Source organism: Arvicanthis niloticus, chromosome 1 (assembly GCF_011762505.2).
Source record: "Arvicanthis niloticus isolate mArvNil1 chromosome 1, mArvNil1.pat.X, whole genome shotgun sequence".
NCBI classification, from domain to species: domain Eukaryota; kingdom Metazoa; phylum Chordata; class Mammalia; order Rodentia; family Muridae; genus Arvicanthis; species Arvicanthis niloticus.
The window spans coordinates 64,610,008-64,628,285 of NC_047658.1; positions in this window are offsets into that span (position 1 = coordinate 64,610,008).

Consider the following 18,278-nt stretch of genomic DNA (forward strand, 5'->3'; position numbering starts at 1 on the left):
CATTCTGGGATAAAGATGGAAAGTATAGTCTGGGTTAAGTGCTGTCAGAAGGCAGTGCTTGGCATAGTTTGAATAACAGAGTCTATCCTCACAGTCCTCAGAGGCTCTAGAAGAAACCAAGGACATCAAAGATTTGATTTTGCTTTTCTGTTCTACTTCTCTAATTCTGTCACTGAATAGAAGAGAAAGAAGATTCACCAAAATGTTGCACACTGTATTTGTGGATATCTTTTCTTTCCATTTTTTTCTTTTCTTTCTTTCTTTAATAGTAAAACAAACTATGGAACGTTTCTGAGATGCCTTTCGATCTGCCTAAAAATATTTGTACTACATTTTGAAATGTTATGCAGATCTTATTCATCTCCCTTTGGGAATACATGATGCACAACAATTTTCTCTTTCTGGATAAAGGAAGAAGAGTAAAACCAATCCACATTGCAAACTAAAGAGACTCTTCCTTTTCTACTTTTTCCTGGTCCTTTTAATATGTAAGTTATTCTGTTTAAATGTCATAAATCACATCATGTATATGACATCGACCTTCCACTTTAAAAGAAACTAAAAAGAGGCAGTAGCTTTTATCTATCTACTGTTTTTTCCAACATCATGATAAATATTTGATAGTGCCATCTTATTTAATAGCAATATCTCTATGAAGCAGGTATATGCCGCTGTTTGAAAGATAACTGCATTGAGAGTTCACAAGAGGGATCAGTGAGTGAAGACTTTTATCAGCAAACCTAAATACATAAATTCATTCCTACATGATGAGAGGAAAGAATAGACTTTTGAAAGTTATCCTAATACCTTCACACAGCATTGTATTATCCCTGACCCCAACCACAAAACATAAAGAATACAAATAAAACTAAGTTTTAAAAAAATGTTTAAAAATTAAGAAAGTCGAATATTCTTAACATTTGTTTGTATATGCTATAACTCTCATTGGAAGCACCCTGTGCCTTCTAACACGTCCCTTAACCTCCACAGTTAACTTTTCCATCTTCTGTGCTATCCCTGTTTCTTTGTCCATGACTTTGATGTTATCTCTGTTTGAAGAAATATTATTTCCAAGTTAATAGAATATATGTAACTAGATAATCAAGGTTTGGGTTTTCCCTCTCTTTACTCTTTGTGACAATCTCAGAGATGTTTAGATTTAAAGGAAATGCTACCCTGGAGCAAGAACTTAAATTGAACATCTTTTGGATTCTGAAAGCTCACACGTTTTTCATTATACTAACATGCCAAAACTTGAAGATAGACAGAAAGATTAACACAATTATATTATTAAATAATGCACTTAAGTAATACAATTATACTCAATTTACATGCCTAATACAAATATGCCAGAGTTAAGGAACAAGTAGGATATGTAGAGTTAAAGCCAATGTAGAACTATATCGCCAGGGAAGAGTGGAAAATTTATATAATATATTAGAGTTAGGATTCACCAATTTTTAATGTCATTGTTGTACAAATTCTTCCCACATGGCCTGTGGGAGATAGAAAGGTAGAACAATAGGAATCCATTGTTTAGAAGTTTTTGAAAAATATTTTGTGAAGAAATATGCAGGGGCCATGGATTTTTCTGGTGTTTTATCTCTGACAATATTTCTTCCTTGTGTCTATACTTTGTGCATTTAATACCCATGTCAATCATAATGCATCTGAAGCATTATTCTAGAAAGTCTGATGCTTAATATGAATGAAACCCAATCAACATTCTGCTGAAGTTTACATGTGGAAACAGATATTAGTTACCAACTAGTAATTTAATTTCTCTCCTTTCTTTGGGAAAATTTATTAAATTTTTGATAATTATGTACAATGTCTTTTGATTATATTCATCTTTTCCTCTACTTCTTCTCTGTTTTTACCAACTGAAATTTGTTTCCTCTTTTACATTAATCCATCAACTTCAATTTGTGCTGCCCATGTCTTTCTACATGTGTGATCTTTCACGGCAATATGATCAATTAGCCAGGGGCTACAGACATAAAGAGAACTGACTCTCCATTTCCCAGCATCTATCAATTGCCAATAGCTTTTTGACTCAGGTGGGGACTCCATGTCTACCTCCCTTTTCTGTGCTGGTTTAAGATAAGGAATGCGTAGATCTCAGGAGAAACAGCTGAATGCACCATGGCACCTGCACATCTATTCACTCAATTTTTCCTGAAAACAAATTAGCAATGATTCCTACTGTTTTCCCTTTCTGCCTCCCACAGGGCCTATCAGGGAGAATTTGTCCACTAATGGCATTGAATGTTGATGAATTGTAGTAATACATTCCAATATATGATATGAACTTTCCGGTCCACCCAACCTACACATTTTCACATTAGCATTACCTCTGTATTGCATACATGTTTCTTATTGCTGCTGTATTTATATTAGGTATGTAAATGAAATATAATTGCATTATTTAAATGCATTATTTAATAACATAATTGTGTTATGCTTTCTTCCTGTCCTCAAGTTTTGGTCTGATGTTAGCTTGCATGGTTCTATGCATGGCTTATGCATGTTATCACAATCACAGCGTGCTAGTATGTAAAGCTGCCTTGCTGTTTGGCAAACACTGATTCCTTATATTCACTTAGCACTTCTGACTCTTACAGTCTTTCCACCAACTCTTCTACATGATCCTTGAGCCTTAGGAGAAGGGCATGTGATCTAGATGTGCTATTGAGGACCGAGGGTTCTATAGTCTCTTATTCCCTTTCCCTTGGTCAGTCTAGGTTCTCTGTGTTAATCGTCATCTATTGCAAACACAAGTAGAAACTTCTCTGATGAGTGCCAGAGAGTTGCAGTAATCTATAATGATAATAACAACTTATTTGAGGCCAATTTGGTAGAGTGACTATTTATCAGAATAAGAATAATAAGTTCTCCACTGGAGTCTATGACATGACTAATCACAGGTTCTTCTCTAGAAACTGGTGCCAGTGGGAATAAATAACATCAAGAGACCTTCTGATTAGAGATCTAAATGATTTTTTAAGATTTATGTTTATTGTATATGCTTGGGTATTTTGCCTGCATGTGTGTCATAAATGCTCACATTAATGAAGGTTGGAAGAGGACATCAGATCCTCTAAAAATGGTTAGAGATGGTTCTTTTCTGCTATGTGTGGCAGGGAACAGAAACCAGTTTCTTAGTTACAGCTGCAAGTACTCTTCACAACTGAACTTTGCAGTGGTTAATTTAACTCTCTAATATGTGATTGGAATTTGTTAGCAGAAGGATAATATTTCAAGTGACATATTTCAGTTTGTACAACTAGAGGCTTGCTCCTGGCCTCTGCGAGCTGGGACTTGATACTGCTAAATATCTCTGATGCACAGAATGATAGTCCATGACAAAGAATTAAAAAGTCATGTGACTCTAAATGTTAGGGTGTAGATGTAGATAAAGAGGGATGCCAAATAATTCTGCTAATTGTCGCACTCAACAGGTTGAGTCCAATGAGAACACATAGGTGGGAGAGGGATGACTCTCTGGCTTCCAAACTTAAGAATCTGTTAAAACAAAAATTACATTGCATTTGAGGAAGATCCAAAGAAAGGCAAATAGAAAGTTAGATAGAAAGTTAGATAGATAGATAGATAGATAGATAGATAGATAGATAGATAGATAGATGATAGATAGATAGAGGCTGAGTGACCCAGGAAAAAAAAAGAGATAATATGCGAGGGTTAGATGTGGGAATAAACATGAAATGAGAATCATGACATTGGAGATAGGGCATATCTAAGATATATGTCAATAACATGCAACATATATTTCAGTTACTTATTATTTGTTTTAAAATATCACATTAAAGTATATCAAGTGCCCTAGGCATAACAGAGATCTATCTAGGTTTTACAAATTAAAATAAATTATGCACAGTTCTCAAATTCACAATATTTTATGGTACTCCCAAAGTGTTTTCTAATGAGTTATATATAAGAAAGGGATTAAATCAGATAATATGTTTAAGGAAATATAAAATTAAACTAAATTAACAATCCTCTTTCTAAAAGAAACTGCAGAGAATAAAATGCATATGTGCACCTGTGTATCCATTATATATATATATATATATATATATATATATATATATATATATATATCAATCCAAAGTATGCCTGCAAAACAATATTTTTCAGGAATATCTTCCAGATACAATATTCAGTCAAACATAATGTGGAAAACATGATTATTAATTCAGGGTTCCAGCATGTCATCTAGTAATAAACCCAAGCTTACCTGGTAGGTAGGGAGTTTCCTAGGAGCTAAGTAGCTGTGTCTGGAGTTTTCAGTACTTGGAACTTGTAGGATTTTGTTTTAAATTTGTTTTAATAATCAAGGAATGAATTTAAGTAAGATTTAAGGTCACCTAATGAGATGTGCTTGGTACAATACAGCGTTTGTTGGAGTTTACTTGTTGAGAATAAAGCTGAATAACTGAGCTACATTGAGCAGTTCTAAAAGATAGGAAAAGAAGAGGAAACATAAAAATCATAGCTCTAAAAAGTATATATTGAATAAAAATGAGTGATATATTTAACAAAGGATACTTAGAACAAAGTATAATTAGATATGTCCATAAAAATGTAATAATAAAGATGAATTACTCTTGATATCCTCTTAAAATTAATAATGAGTGAATAAGAATTTATGTTCAATATTAAAATACATTGTGAATTAATTAATTCCTAAGATGACATAAAACACCAGTGGGAAATCATAATGAAAAAAAAAAATAAAAGCATCAGTCCAAAGACCTGAAATACTACAACGAATGTAAGTACTTGAGTTTCTGTGAATCTCCCAAGGCATACTCTCACAGAGTAACTCAGTTGTCTGTGCTTCCTCTGCTTTATAGTTAAAAAAATACAAAAATGCATATATATATATATGTGTGTGTGTGTGTGTATATATATATATATATATATATATAAAATGTATAATGAATTACTGCTATTGCTTATAATCTAAATCAATGTCCAGATTCATAAAGAATTTCAATATAATGCCCTGAAAATTTGTTCTTGAAAATATCAATGCTAGCATTTATAACTTTCTAATCATCATTCATTAATATCAGATGGTCAGCATTTCTTACTACTCCATCAAGTTTGAAGTCATGATTTTAATTCCTCTAATTCATTATTATCAAATATGCTAAGAAGTAACTAAGCTCTTTGTATCTGTGATATCATATTCTAAGAGAATAAAAACTAGTTCCTGTCCTCCTGGAGATTGTAATCTAAAATGCTAAAAGAGATATCAGTTTGACATATATCTAAACATGACAATATGCATCAGTATTATAGTAGATTCTAGTAGTAGTTTAATATTTTTTTTCATTTGCTTTTCAACTCTACCTGAGAAGAAAGCCAAGTATCAAATATTATTACTATTATAATTATTGCAATGATGGTGATATTAAGGTTGGAAAAATCTAAAACCAGAAAGCATTCTACTTTTGAAAAAAAACATTTGAAAAAGGTATGGTCATTGCTTCTATCACTTTCTAATCTATCACAGAATCAGAAATCTATAGAGACAGAGAACAAAATCAGTATTCCAGAAACAGCTTTATAAAGTCTACAGTATAAGGTAAGTATGAGTATGAGGGTATGAGTTTTATAAAACCTGAATTCTGAAACTGTACTTTGTCAATTGTCAATATTTATGACCCAGCACATTCATATATATATATATATATATATATATATATATATATATATATATAATTTTTTGTTTGTTTGTTTTTCAAGGGTTTCTCTGTGTAGACCTGGGTGTCCTGGAACTCACTCTGTAGAGCAGGCTGGCCTTGAACTCTGCCTCCACCTCCAATGCTGGGATTAAAGGTGTGTGCCACCACTGCCCGGATATATATATATATATATATATATATATATATATATATATATATATATATTCTTGTTCTGGTATATTTTGCTGAAGATGGTTCTTATACCCCCCCCCCCGATACAGTGTGTGACACTAGCCATCTGTAATTTGGAAATGCATCATATGTGATTTGCTTCCAACAAGAACTACACTGCGCTGCTGCTGCTGCTGCTGCTGCTGCTGCTGCTGCTGCTGCTGCTGCTGCTGCTGCTGCTGCTGCTGCTGAACAGGTAGTGAGCCACTCACTGGGAATGAGTGTCTGAACACACAGGTACATCCTCACAACTGAGGTAGTGTTCTTCTTCAGAGCTGTTGTTACTCATGACACTGGCTTATACCACATATTACTATTAGAGAAGAAACAAGAGGCTTATATGGTTTAAAATGGATTGGAAACATTTTTTGTCCCTGGTCTTACTGACACTAGAGTAGCAAGGTTCTAACATGACTGCTACAAAGTTAGGCATAGTGAATTAACATTGGATTGTCAAAATACATCACATTGAACAATATTAGGCTATGAAGGAGACTGAAATCAGGAGTTGAATCAAAATAGAAAATGTCAAATAACCTAGCATCCAAGAGGTGATCTTGAATCAGAATAGATGTGAATTAATAAGTCCAACTCAATTTAGCAAACACATATTGACTCAGCTTGATCTTAGCAAGCACTATGTTACATGCTAGGGAAATGTCAAGATTATAAACAGAAGTTTAAAATGAATTTGTTCCTCAAGGAATGTGTAGCCCAGAAGGAAACCCATACATGTAAAAAGTAATTAAAATGTACTACAATAAAAATGGTACCATGGTATATGTTCTGCTGCTAATTGCTTTTTTATTCAACATTATGTTTCTAGCATTCATCAATGGTATTATGTGTAATTGAAATTTTTCATTTTCGCTGCTGAATAATTGTATGTGATATGATTACATTACAATTTCAAATCTCAAAAATAAAGCCAAGTAAATAATGCATTGCTTAAGAATAAAATCACACATACTTAAAGCAAAAACAAAAGGAAGGGATTATAAACACGAAGTTCAGAATAGTGAATATTTCTGGAAGGACTAAACAGACTATTTTCATCTGTACAGATATAAATAAAATGTGGTAACATTTCATCTGTTACATGTGGCACTTACTGCTTGGTTCATATTTATTTATTTATTTATTTATTTATTTATTTATTTATTTTTCTCATTATTTTATTTTTAGACAGGATCTCACTATGTAACCTTGGTTGGCCTGAGATCTCTATATAGACCAGTGTGGGCTTGAACTCACAGAGATCTGCTTTCCTCTGTCTCTCAATTGCTAGTATGAAAGGACTACATCACTTTATCTATACATTGTTACTTAATGTTTTCCCCTAAATATGTAAATAGATCTTTAAATATGTACATGTATGTAATATATGAAAATATATCCATATAACTACAATATATATTATCTTATATAGGTCACATATTTCCTAACAAAATTTGCAACACTGTTTAAAAATCCAATATATAGCATACTATGTAGTAAGAAAATAAGATACTTTTCAAATTTGTTTCATGGAGCATATCCTCCTGAATGTGGCCCTTATAATGTTGTTGTATCTAAGTTGGAATTTTGAAGAATATATAAATACTTGCCTCAGACAGAGAGAAACTCCATTCTCAAAAGAAAAAGTGTTAATACTGGAAGATCTTTTGTATTTCTGCTTGTTTTGTTTATTATACCCTTTTTCTCCATCAGCACAATGCAATGTGTAACAATATATGATTATTAAATAGTTGAGTAAATAAATGTTTAGGAGTTTAATAGAATAGTGTGTAGATGTATGCATGTATGTGAGGATGTACTGACTAAAACTTGAAAGACAAAAGGAAGCTAATTTTAATAATCTTGTAAACATTTTAAGGAAACATTATGACATTTTTAAAATTAATTTTTTTATTGGATATTTTATTTACATTTCAGATGTTATCCCCTTTCCCCATTCCCCACACTCCAAGAAACCCCATAAGGAGTAACATAATACTCATGGGAGCAAATACAGAGACAAAGTGTGGGACAAAAATTGAAGGAAGGGACATCCAGAGACTGTTCTACCTGGATATCCATCCCATGTGCAGACACCATAGACAGATGCTGATGTGGATGCCAGGAAGTGCATGCTGACAGGAGCCTGATATAGCTGTCTCATTAGCGGTCTGCCAGAGCCTGACATAATACAGAGTCGGATGGTCACAGCTAACCATTGAACTGATCATGGAGTTCCCAATGGAGGGGTTAGAGAGAAAACTGAAGGAGCTGAAGGGGTTTGAAGTACCATGGGGAGAGCAACAGTACCAACCAACCAGATCTCCTAAGGTCTAAACCACTAGCCTGGGAACACAGAGGGAGGGACCCATGGCTCCAGCTGTATATGTAGTGGCGGATGGCTTTGTCTGGCATAGGTGGAAGAGAATGTCCTTGGTCAGGTGAAGGCTGAATGCTGCAGTGTGGGGGAATCAAGGGCAGGGGGTGGGAGTGGGTGGGTGGGAGCACACCCTCATTATGTCATTTAAATAGAGGAGTGATGGATTTGAATTTGAATAGTAGAAAAGTCTGGCCATAGTGAGAAGACCTGGAAGTTTCAAAGTAGTGGAAAGGGGAGAAGCTAATATGGACACAAGGACATCACACTTCCACAAATCCCTCAGCATTGATGTTCTTCTTTTGTTTGCCCAGGTTTCTGATTCTCTGCAATAAAACTCCTGAACATGAGAGTTGGCAAGATCAAGCTTGTTCTTTCACCACGTTGCTAGAACAGATCGTAAAATAGTTCTGAAGATGTGAAATGGGTAGGAAGATAAAATTGAGCAGGAATGAAGTGAAAGGCTTGTGCAGACCAGAGGAGGAAGGAGAGGAAGAGGAGTAGGGGGAGAGGGAGGGAGGGAAGAGAGACAGAGAGAGACATAGACAGACAGAGCGAGAGAGAGCGAGAGCGAGAGCGAGAGCGAGAGCGAGAGCGAGCGAGCGAGCGAGCGAGAGAGAGAGAGAGAGAGAGAGAGAGAGAGAGGTGTTTGGGGGATTTGGGGGTCTTTTTTTGTCCACAGACCTGGACACAATCCTACTCACACCTGTCAGAGGATTTAGTTTGCCTTCAAGTTTATCTTTGAGAATATTGATTTTTTTTCAAACTTCTCAGAATTTCCACTGTCATCTTGGCTTAGAAAAGTCTATCTTTCTATTGAAACATATTTTTCCCTTTCTGTACACAAGCCGAAGACAGTGGAGATTGCTCACTTTATGGTTTCAAAGTGTGACAGTCAATTTTGTAGTGAATAGACCCAAACAAATTTTAAGCTAAGATTCCTGTTTGTTGACTAACTTGTCCTTAAATGTATGTATGAGATTTTGCAGCCCAATTAGGATGGATTACATTTTTGCTCACAAATTTTGAACTTAAATGAAAGTACACTGGCTTGACAATGAAAAGTTCAAAATTAAATATTTGAAACTGACCTTCCACATTATCTGACTGACACACACACACACACACACACACACACACACACACACACATATATATATGCTGATTTTTTTCGTTATTTATGTGTTGTGTGATTACATCCATGTGCAGACAGACACTCAGTTGCCACAAAGCATGCATATAGGTCATAGAACAGCTTGCAGACTTCAGTGGCTTTCTCCTTCTACTATATGGGGCTGGTGGCTCAAATGCATGTATTCAAGATTGGGGGCAAGTACTCTACCTGGCTGAATCTACTCACCACTCCTCCATTAATATTTAATGTAATCAAAAATAAAAATAACTGAAAACTTTCCAATTTTGTCTTTTATTTAAACACTTTAACATGTAAAAAGTGTAAACATACTTAAGCCCATACACTAAAGAAAGATATTCATCCTAGAGACAAAGGACGTGTGTGTGAATGAGTGTATGTGTGTTTTTATGTCTATAGGTGTGTGTGTATGTGTGCATGTGTGTATATGTGCATATGTGTTTATAAGTGTATATACATGTGTGCATGTGTTTATGAGTGTGTATATATATGTGTGTGTATTTCTGTGCATGTGTACATAAATGTATGTGTGTATGTAAATATGTTTTTTGTGTGTATGTGTGTATGTGTATATATGTAAGTATATATGTGTACATCTCTGTGTGTGAGAGAGAGAATATGTGTGTGTCTGTGATCAGTGGGTTATTCATCTACACACACAGTATCCAGCAATGACGTTTGTGTGAGTTTTTGTATCTTACTTCTGACATTGGCTACTATGTTGATCTCTTCTTATTTACTTACTGAGGAATTTAGAAACAATCAGAGCCAAAGCCTTTACAAAACTACACAGTCTAGTGAATCTTGGGAGAAGATGAGAAAGGAAAAGTCAGCCAATTAACATGCAATAAGGACTTCAAAGTTCTAAGAGAACCAGCTAACAATTCTGGAGCTGTCAGGGAGATTTCCTTTTAAAGTTAGATATCCAATAAGGGGTATTTAAGTCTGTCCAAAGACCTAATATGAGCAAGAATATAATAGATTCTAGAAGCTAAAGCAAGCTTAACATATCTAGAGCAAATTACAGCTTAACTTAAAAAGGTGTGATATGCCCAGTGAAGTAAGAAATGGTGAAATGGTTTTTGCACTCATTCATACTTGAGCCCAGAGCATTTCATAGCTGATGAATGTTGATCATTGGATTATCAATCCATGAATGATTAATTAATTTCTTATGATGCATTTGCCTTGTCTTGAGTTGAATGTCTGAACAAATGATGAGAGAATAAATCCGCTTAACAGACTGAAGGTAGAAGATATTCAACTAAGAGACAAAGATAATCTCCCTGAGGAGGAGGAGCTAGTGCCCATGCCTAAATCCACTAAAATATAGGATTTCACTGACCCATTATATGCCATATATTCTGACTCTAGCTCCTGGAATAGGCCAATGAAAAAGGCATCCCACTTGACTGTATCAGAGACATCAACAGGCAACATGTATGTGTGCTTTTCAGGAAGGCAGTTAAATAAACAGGTTATAGCCCAGATTGTCTGTAAAGACACCTCTAAGAAGTTGGGATTCCCACCCACTTTTGACAAATGCTTCATAATCCTGATCATCTGCGGTTATGAGAACAATAATCAGATGTATTACTAGCTTTCTTATAATGTGACAATATTGGCACCCAACTTCAATTTTCAAAAGGAAAAGTATAGTGTGTATCCCAATGTAATAATGTTCACTACTACTGCATATGGAAGACTTAGCTTTTCAGCTACATTACAGGAAAGGGTGGCATATAATCTCTAATTATAGAATCAGAGTTTTCTTTCCCTAGGCAAACCTGACATTAAAATACTTAGAATGAAATGAAAGATTCATACTTAATATGAAAACCATCAAGTTTTAGTTCATGGTGCCACAAAAAGGTTAATTTTAACCACAAATTTGAAAAGTTTTAGAGTTAATAGGCAGGAAAAATATTTGATTAAATGCCATGAAATGCACACAGCAAGGTTCAACTTTTAAGTTTCAAGAGATGAGCTGTATAGGGAGGAATTCTAAAGTTAGAATCAGGGTTATTTTTATTCATTATAAACTAAGATGGTACTGAAAAAAAAATGAGGAGAGAGCCACAGGGATCTCCAGTAGAGAAAGACCATATCCTGTAACAATTAAAAATACTGTAAAATTATATATATATGTATATATATATACATATATATATGTATATATATATATACATATATATATATAAATTTATCTGTATCAGTTCTGTGGAACAGGGCTGACAACTGACAGGATTGTTATGTTCCAGGGAGATAAATCTATAATCTCAGCAAGTACTATATATAACCATTGCATTCTTACTGCCACTAAGACCAAGCTATCATTTTATTACAATAAATTTATATATGTTTGTTTCTCTATATTCAATTATGCAATAATTGAATGCTCGTTACATAAAACATATAAAATGTTACTTGTGTATTTAAATAGAATACTGAAAATTAAGTACTATTATTATTTCCTATATCCAATGAGGAAATGATGGTATGGGAAAGTCAAAGTAAGACAATCATTTGTGGATGGGGCAAATATTTGACTCAGCACAATCTGGTCACAGAGAACACATTAAAGAAAATCTATAAATCTATCTATCTATCTATCTATCTATCTATCTATCTATCTAATTATATATATATATATATACAATTGGCATTTACTGAAGACTGAATGATCATCTTGTTCAAAGATGGTGTTTTCTGCTTCTAGTATTACTTGGTGGATGATAGGCTGAGTACTTGATGTATAGGACACAGGTGTTAGGTATTTTTTAATCATTTATATGTGTGTGTATGTCCCTAAATGAGTTTACATGCATATCTATACTCATTAGTATAAAATCACAGGGAGACCAGAGGAAGAAATTGAATCTTCTGGAAGTAGAGATACAAGCAATTATGAACTGTCACATAGGTGATGGAAATTAAACTCAGGTCCTCTGTAAACTTAGCTCCTGAGACACATCTCCAGCCTAGCTGTATGATTTTATTTTTTAGAAAATGATTCCCCTCCAAGGCTCTGTGATCTGTCGTTCACATTCTCTGAACTTCAGATGTTTGCATTCAATATGAGATATTCAAAATAGCAAGCCAAGTTTCCCAAATTAGATGTTCCAAACTAGTTTAACTGAAGCAAACAAAAGTATATATATGTGAAATAGTTTATATGTGTGTGTGTGTTTGCACAATAATTTATGTGCATATGTTGGTGTGTTTTTGTGCATACATATCAGTGTATAAGTGTGTGGTGTGCATGCATGCATCCATGCATATGTATGTGTATATGTGTCTATATACATATGTACAGTTCAACAGGCAGAATTATCATTATCTTTCCTTTATGTCCTCAGTATCTGACTTTCTTTATTTTACAGGTGATTGCATTTATCATTCTCATGGTTGTGTCTACCACAACCAGCAGGACCTCTGCTACTACACAATTCAGTAAAATTGTATAAGCATTAGAATGGAGACCAAATATCTTGCTTGTAGTCTGAACCCACCAGATGCTAATGTAAATGTTCTTAGCTTCTCTTTTCATATATAAATTATGGAAGTTTTAAACACTGATATTAATATCTTCTTGAGCATACTGGGAGTAAGATTCTAAGGCTTAGAATAGCATTCTATAAATCTATACTACTAAATATGAACTTCTTTAACAGGGAAATAATCTTAGTAATTTTAAATATCTTGATACTACTGATTGGAAGGCTTTGTGACTACCTCCTCATTGTTAGCTAAGGTGCAATACTTTTGTGTGCATCTTTAGAAAAATAAAGGAAGAGCAGCAAACATTAGAAAATAAGTGGAATCATTTTTTCCTTGTGGTTTTTTCCAGTTCCACCATCTTCGTTTTAGTAGATCTTGTACATGATGCATTTTATCTCAAGAGATTTCCACCATTGCTGAGGAAAATCCAGAGCTGACCCAAATTCCACAGTTACTCCACAATGTAAAAATACTCACTTAGCATCTGCTGACAAACTCAAGAGGAGATAAAAGTGACCCTAAGCAGGCACTGAGGAATGTAAACTGCTCCTGGGGAAGGTTGCCTTGGGTTCTCTTTTGGCAATGCTTCACTTGTTTTGATATTTTTCTAAACCACTCTAAAAATAGATTCCGAACAGACAGTAGTACAAAGCAAGTGCACTGCTGCACAAACAATAAGAGTGGTCCCGCCTCTGACCTTTGCATATGCACTGTGGCATGAATCTCTGAACTCACACTCATTTTATTTGAAAATTCACTCTTTCTCTCACACACAGACACACTCCCTCTCCTGAAGTAATAAATATACAAATTAATAAAAATTACTTAAAATGCATCTAGAAAATTTGGGAAAGCATTGGAGTTCTGCTTCCTCCTCTGTTCTCTTTCTAAAAAGAAGAGACAGGCATCTAAACCTTACAGGAAAGCTTTCTAAGTTTTGGAAGTAGTGATATAATGTACATGGTCCTAAAGAGCAGGAGTTTCCTTCTTTGATTTTAGGCATTAGAAGTCAGTTTTCCAGCTGGAATGAATCCTGGAAAGTTCTCTCATGCTGTCTTGAAGGTATCTGCTTTCTTGTTATGGCATGGTGAGAAAAGAAGGAAAAAACAGAGGAAGAGATAGAGGAAGGCACTTTTTTTTTCTTAGCAGGACAGAGATTCCAACCAGACTTTATGATGCACAATTGCCTCAACACCCCTGCTTCCACCCCAATGGCTCCTTAGAGAAAGGGTCGCCATGAATATGCTCACTTCTACCTTCATGACTTCAGTTAGACAGGGTCACCATAAACATGTCCAAGGACTAGCATTATTTTTATGGCAAAACGTGTCATGTAATTGATTAGATAGATGAATATTGTACCATCAAAATATTTGAGACAACTGGGTTTATCTATTTGATTAACCACCAGACATTGACAATAATACAGCATCAATGCATTTGGAATAGAAAAGTCAATCTGAATGGAAGAAAACTAGGGTTAATATAGGGCTCTGCTAAAGCTCAGATTCCTTTATTTTTTTTTCCTTACTATTATTCCTTATTTACAATCTTTTTGTTAATTGTCACATACTCACTGGTTAGCATCTTTAGGGACAAGAGTCATGTCCATGTTCACACTAGGATAGAAAGGATAATTTGTGTCTATTGCTTTATCAATCCTGAGATAATCAACTCTCTTAACAACTTACATGCTGTCTCTCTGTCTTTCTCTGTCTCTCTCTGTACCTGTTTCTCTCTCTCTCTCTCTCTCTCTCTCTCTCTCTCTCTCTCTCTCTCTCTCTCTCTCTCTGTGTGTGTGTGTGTGTATGTGTGTGTGTGTATGTATGACAGAGAGACAGAAAGACAGACAGGCACACAGACACACAGACACACAGAGATGCTTCAGGAGATGTGAATAAGGCATTGGTTAACATTTTAAGCTGGAGGGGGCTAATGTGATTAAAATGCCCCCTAAGGTCTAACCAGTAAGTGCTGCTAGTTATATTTGGAATTTAGCTCAGCTTAACAAGCATTGATTAAAGTTCTACTGCATGTTAGACATTGAACCAGATGCTGAAGCAATTAAGACCAAAATTATTGAAAAGAAAAATGCTGCCTTTTTCTTAAGCAGTTTCATCATGTTAGAAAAACAGAAATGACCAAATAATTGGATTCTTTCAAGGTAATTATTTTCGAGGCCACAATCTCAAATTTGAGTAGAATATCTTTTAAAGATTATTGTGGGATAAACAAGGTTAGTCCATACTGTCAATTTGCATACTATCTAGTCCCTTCCATGAATGAACAGAGAACTAATAATCTGAATTTATCATTATGGCTTTCAAATGTTCTCTAATAATAAAGGATTCATTTCTATTTCTATGTTGCATATATAATATATATATTTCTATGTTGCATATATATAAATATATATGTTAATATTTTCTTTTATTTTATTTCTTTTTTTTGTTTGTTTGTTTTTTCGAGACAGGGTTTCTCTGTGTAGTCCTGGCTGTCCTGGAACTCATTCTGTAGACCAGGCTAGCCTCAAACTCAGAAATCCACCTCCTTCCTCTGCCTCCCGAGTGCTGGGATTAAAGGCGTGTGCCACCACCACCAGCCAATATTTTCTTTAAACTGTTACTTTTTAGCTCTAGCCAACATGCCTTTTTAAATTTATTAAATTTGATAAACTAGTTATAATATATCAGTTACTCATAAAATTACCAATATAATTTTAATAGCATATTACATTTCTTTATATGCTAGATACCTAAAAGGGCATAATTGCAATAACAGGAACCTCCTAGACACACTGCCTAGAAGCACTGCCTGGGATCCTATAAGCACTGTCTACTGTAATGTAGACAATGTCAAACATTACCTGTGAGGGACCAGACAATGTACCTTTCCATATAATTTGATTTTATGACAGCTATTCAACTCTTCCATTGTGTATCACAATGCTAAGCAGCCAGAGACAACATATCGTCATTGATGTTTTACAATAAATATGTATTAACAAAACAGGTAGCAAGCACAATTGTCCCACAGTCTATAGATCTCAGTAACAATGCTATCAAAAATCTTTCAACACTGTTTTGATTATGTAGTTGTAGATATAGTGATCTGCTATAGTAAAAGATAAGAAGATAAAACTTAAATAATCACTTAACTTCAGGTCTCAAAGAAAATATTTGAAGAGATAAAAATGTATATAGCAGAGCAACTTCTCGATAAAATGATGCTAAGTGGCACACTGTGTTCTTCTCAATGATGATAAAGGGAAATATCATGTATTTATTTAATATCCAGATTATTAATGATGCATTCACTTAAGTATCAGAGGTCCAGTTGCCTTGTGAGTGTTTTATCTTGGGGAACACCTACATATTTACTCATTTGAGATTTCAACATTGAAATGGAAAAGGAAAAGGAAAATGGTATAAACCGAGTCTAAGCTATAGACTTTAAGAGTCAGTCATCACAACTGACAATGAATGTCATACTAACAGGACTGAGGCTGGTGAAGAAACAAAGTTAAGCAAGTACATTCATTCAGTGCACAAGTTCTGACTGACAATTCTCACAGGAAGGACTAGAGCCCTAATATGCAAGAAAGATGGTAATGATGGTAATGAGTAGTTTACTGAGCATGGTAATGAGAAAGATGGGTTATATGATCTCCTGTGACTGATGCTGGAGATAATGTTCTGAAAAGTGTGCATGATGGCTATTGTGAGCTGTAATCATAGGAAGAAGCCCAAGGTCTCATAAAGAGCCGTGTTCTGAAAAAGTGCACTTCTTGTCATACCTCCTTGAATTGTATTTTGTCCCATGCATTCCACCTGTGTCCCATTAAAGCACAGATGACCCTGGATTCTGACTTTCAGTCACCAAGTGAAAGAAATAACTGTCATCTCTGGTCCATGAGAGATAGCCCATTCCCTGGTCATTTTCTTACCAGAAGGTTATGATGATATCTGGTTTTCAACCCACTTCATATTCTGAGTATTCAAAAAATGAAGCTAAAGCAAATTGTAATACAAATTGTATTAACAACGAAGCAGTAGCCATGTAAAGCTTCAATCAATTATTTTTATTATAATTTCCAAGAAGCTAGATGGGTCCTCAGGTGCCCAAGTTAAAAATAAAACAAAACAACAACAAAAAAAACCCAAAACTATAACAACAAAAAATAAAACCTAAGACACTAGAAAATATGTGACTTTTATGAAGATTCACAAAAAAGCCTGAAACCAAATTCTGAACATTTCATTAGAGAAAACTATATTTTTGCATAAACATATATACAGTTTTCTTAATTCTAGGAAATAAAATATAAGACTATACTTTTTACAACTGAATAAATCATTTAGACACGGATAAATATCTCAGTGCTGTATGAAAGTAAATGTAAGAGCTTAATTATCTAGGTATGCAGGTATGCTTTTACTTCTTAAAGGAAACTACCTTTTTGTGCCTCATATACATAACTACTTACCATATTAGGCCACTCCTCATAGTCACAATAAATAATATTGTCACAATTGGACAAAGAAGCTGATATTTAAAAGATTAATTTATCAAGAGTCGGAAAGTCAACTGATCAATCTCTTACAATGCCTTACTTCATTGCTCTTTTACACTGTGAGTCCAGAGTAATGTTTCTGTAAGTTTTAAAGGACCTTTAAAACATTCAAACAAAACCTATTTTTAATTCTTATCAAAATCACACACACACACACACACACACACACACACACACACCTGCACACTGCACATAATGAAACTGGAAGAAGGGACTCTGTAAATATTGAAGCAGTGTTTGTCTTTGTAAGTGTGTGCAGTTTTCCATTATTACGGGCCAACAATGAAGCAATGAATAATTGGCAAGTCGTACATGTAGGTTTAGAGCATAGCTTAGAGAAACGGAGGGCTGTTTTTTAGTCCAGGTTAATGCCTCTGAGAAGCAAGCATGCTTCTAAACTTAAGTTGTTTACTTTCATTTTGTCCTGAGGTCAGGAACCTCACCAGATAAGTGCTTCAGATCTATTGCAAACATTAATTTGGGGAAGGCAGTTTGTTCTGTAGCGGTAAAAGGGAAGATAAAGCAGCCCGTGTAAACAAGCCATCTGCTGGCAACTAAAACAGGTTCCTATCACCTCACATTTTACTCTTACTTCTCCAAAAATAGTCTCCCTAAGAAAAGTCAAATTCTGGAAAAATTTTTAAACACTCTATATTAGTCCTGTTTTACAGGAATACAATCTAGACAATATAGAAGGAGCTGGCAAACTTGTACATGGGAATTACGTGTCTC